The 3229-nt window shown below is 34.5% G+C and overlaps 1 protein-coding gene across 2 annotated transcripts in view; it reads right to left on the reverse strand.

Moving 5' to 3' along the window:
* slco4a1 (solute carrier organic anion transporter family, member 4A1) overlaps positions 1-3229 on the reverse strand; it is a 30243-nt gene that overhangs the window by 11719 nt on the left and 15295 nt on the right. The window contains exon 1 of one of the 2 annotated variants that reach the window (XM_032521323.1): positions 3027-3139. The exons of the other annotated variant lie outside the window; for it this stretch is intronic. The gene's annotated coding sequence lies outside the window, so the exon portion shown is untranslated. Of the gene's footprint in view, positions 1-3026; positions 3140-3229 lie in introns of those variants that run through there. 2 annotated transcript variants of the gene reach the window in all.

Here is a 3229-nt window from a genome sequence, read left to right on the forward strand (position 1 = left end):
CTCTCTCCCCTTTCATATCCTCAACTGTCCTGTTATTAAAGGCCTAAAATGCCCGAAAAATAATCTTAAAAAAAAAAATAATAATAAAAAAAAATAAAGTGTCCCGTGACCATTTTTTCCATAGAGAACAATGTGGTCCTCACATCAAAACATCAGAACAGTATACATGTTCAAGTGACAATGTGATATCTGTCACTGCGTTACCTGCTGCTGCCTAATAGGGCTGCAACTAATGATTATGTTCATTGCTGATTAATGTTGATTATTTTCTCAATCGATTAGTTGTTTGGTCTGTAAAATGTCCGAAAATGGTGAGAACTGTTGATCAGTGTTCACCAAAGCCCAATAATAGCCCAATATAAAAAGTACTCTGGCCACAACTCAAAGATATTCAGTTTACACCCACAGAGGAGTGACAACATTCACATTTAAGTCATTATCATTTAAGCATAACAATTGTGTGAACTTTAAATAATTTTTAGGGTACATTTAGCATGGAAAATAGACATTTTGACACCAGCGTAATTGGGCTTTCAAACCTTATTTTATGCTTAATGCACAGATTTAGAGAAGTGTTGTAAAATTAAAAATAGGTTTAAACAACTGAAAATATATAGTTCAAATGTGCAATTACAAATGTGTCACCATATTTTAAGTTTGTACATAAAACTAACAAGTTATGACAAGTAATTATCACTTTTTGCGTTTAAAAAATAAATACACATTAGATAACCTGATCATTCTATGTTATATAACATAGAATTACATATTAAGAAAACTAATTATTTTAGTTGCATGACTCAAAAAGTTACGTTAAACTGACATAAATTTCCTTTCAGAAAAGACTCGTGACACATTTATTTTATGTCTAGTGTACTCAAAACTTTAATGTTGCCACACTGTACTAAATTAAAGGTTTTGAGTGCAAGCCGTTTCCAGAAAATAGGTTTAAACAACCTAAAATATATAGTTCAAATGTACAATTACAAATGTGTCACCGTATTTTAAAATATGTGCGTTGTTTGCACACAAAAAACTGGTTGGAAAATTAAAAGTGTAATATTATAATAACTGTAAGGCTTTAATATGCATTAGTTTTTGTACACAAAATAATTTTATTCTGTCACATAATTATGTTAGTGTTAAAAAAAAGTAAATTTTGAGTAGAGGGATATAACGTAGAATGATTAATTGTATGTTATGAAAACACTAATTATTTTTGTTGCATGACTAAAAAAAGTTATGTTAAACACAGGGAATGAACCGTAAGAAGCACTCTCTGCTTCAGCAAGCACAAGTACAGATCACAGATTTCAAACCAGTGTGCAGATTCAGTTGTTACATTTAACTTAACTAGTTATGTGGCATGAGACATACTGTAATATCCCCATTATTACCCCAAGACACACTCATAATGATACATTTAGACCACTTTATTACCTGACAGGGTAGCTGTTGGTCTCATGCAGATATAACTTGACAGCCATTTGTGAATCTTAAAACATTGAGTCATAATTTTGCTGGCATCTATTTACAGGAAGTAGAAGCTAACACAAGAGATGGATCATTTACCCTCTGGTAACACAACAGTCTGTGTAAATGTTTGCCTCACATAACCTGACCTTAAAGGGCAACTTCATTTCTGTTTACAACCTTTTCCCATTTTTGTGTCTAAGTAACTAATGAGAGCAACAATCCTTGCAATCGGTCCAGTATTTCATAAGCCAGACTGCTGCAGTATTAATTGGCAATTACACACCTTCAATTTTTGTCCACTAATAGTGCTTGTTTTGGCACTGCCATCCTCTTTATTTTGGATCCCCAATAGCTGCTAACACTGTAGCAGCTTCTTTTCCTGGGGTCTAAAACAATCACAACATCTACATAAATATACCATACACACAATTTTACATACTGTACATTCAAAATAAGACAAAAGAATATCATTGTGTATATGTTTTGTAGCTTAGTGTCAAATAGAATGACATCACATAGCGACAATAACAGCCCATCATAGTTGGATTGTATAATTTTTAAAGTGTTTTCTAAGTTTTTCTTTAAAACTGGCCTAACTTGTGGCCAGGTTAGCTCAGTTGGTAGAGCAGGCGCACATCTATAGAGGTTTACTCTTCAACGCAGCGGGCGCAGGTTTGACTCCGACCTGAGCTTGTCAGTGGCAGAACTTTATTTTGGCGGTGGACATTTGCCCTATATGATTGCATTGTAGCCCCGTTTGCGGCAGCCGGTTCCAGCATTCTCCCTTAATAATAGACCAATTTCAAAGGTTTTAGTTATTACTAAAATTACACTAGTCACCTAGCAATCCATGCAATGGAAAATAAATACCAAAATTACTCTTAACCCCTAACATTTCATCTAAGCACACTACTGTGCACCTTTAACAATGTCAACAACTTAAAGATGAAGTAGAAAAAGGAATAATTGTACTTCCATCACTGACCAATTTCCTCATGAAATCAATCACAAGTAAACATGTTAGCTGATATTCACACCCCCCAGTAAAGTTACCTCAGCACATGTGAGGTAACTGAAAATCCAATCATTCAAACTCTGAAATCTTTAAAAACACACAGACATTACACAAAGAAATGTCAATGAGCATTGTAATATATGTAACATGTTATAAACCCAATAAGTGATTTGAGTTGATTGACAACCCTAAAAAATGATGTTCTATGGGCATAAAGATTGCTTTCAAACTGCATTAGGCAAAATTTGTGCATCCATAATGTTTAAAAGCACTGCTTCCAAAGTAATTATTTCTTGTAATTCACTGTAAACAACTTTTCTCTCTACAAAAATAAAATGCTCTCTGCTTTTACAACAAAAGATTGACCAATAATTACATACAGCAAACGCATTCACAGCAGCATTCAGACTTTAGAAATAAGAATGTATTAATTGGCAACCCCTATTAATATAGTCGCACACAAAACTTCACAAACAAAAGCTCCAAATATATTACAATACATCACATTGTAAATATACTCTACTTAGTCCCCTACCTCCATTCCTAGACAGAGACAAGTGGAAGAGACAGGGTAACATACAAATGGAGAGTTAGAGAGTAGTGTCCATGCTCTGTCATAAGCCTGTCTCTCTAAGCCTCTTATAGTCCAGCGCTGATGCTGCACATCAGTGCATACACACACCTCATCAGTGGAGTCCTGCAGGAAGTTTGGAGGGAGGCACTGAAACTGCCCCCCCC

The sequence above is a fragment of the Etheostoma spectabile genome, chromosome 7, assembly GCF_008692095.1.
Source record: "Etheostoma spectabile isolate EspeVRDwgs_2016 chromosome 7, UIUC_Espe_1.0, whole genome shotgun sequence".
In the NCBI taxonomy this organism is placed as follows: Eukaryota; Metazoa; Chordata; class Actinopteri; order Perciformes; family Percidae; genus Etheostoma; species Etheostoma spectabile.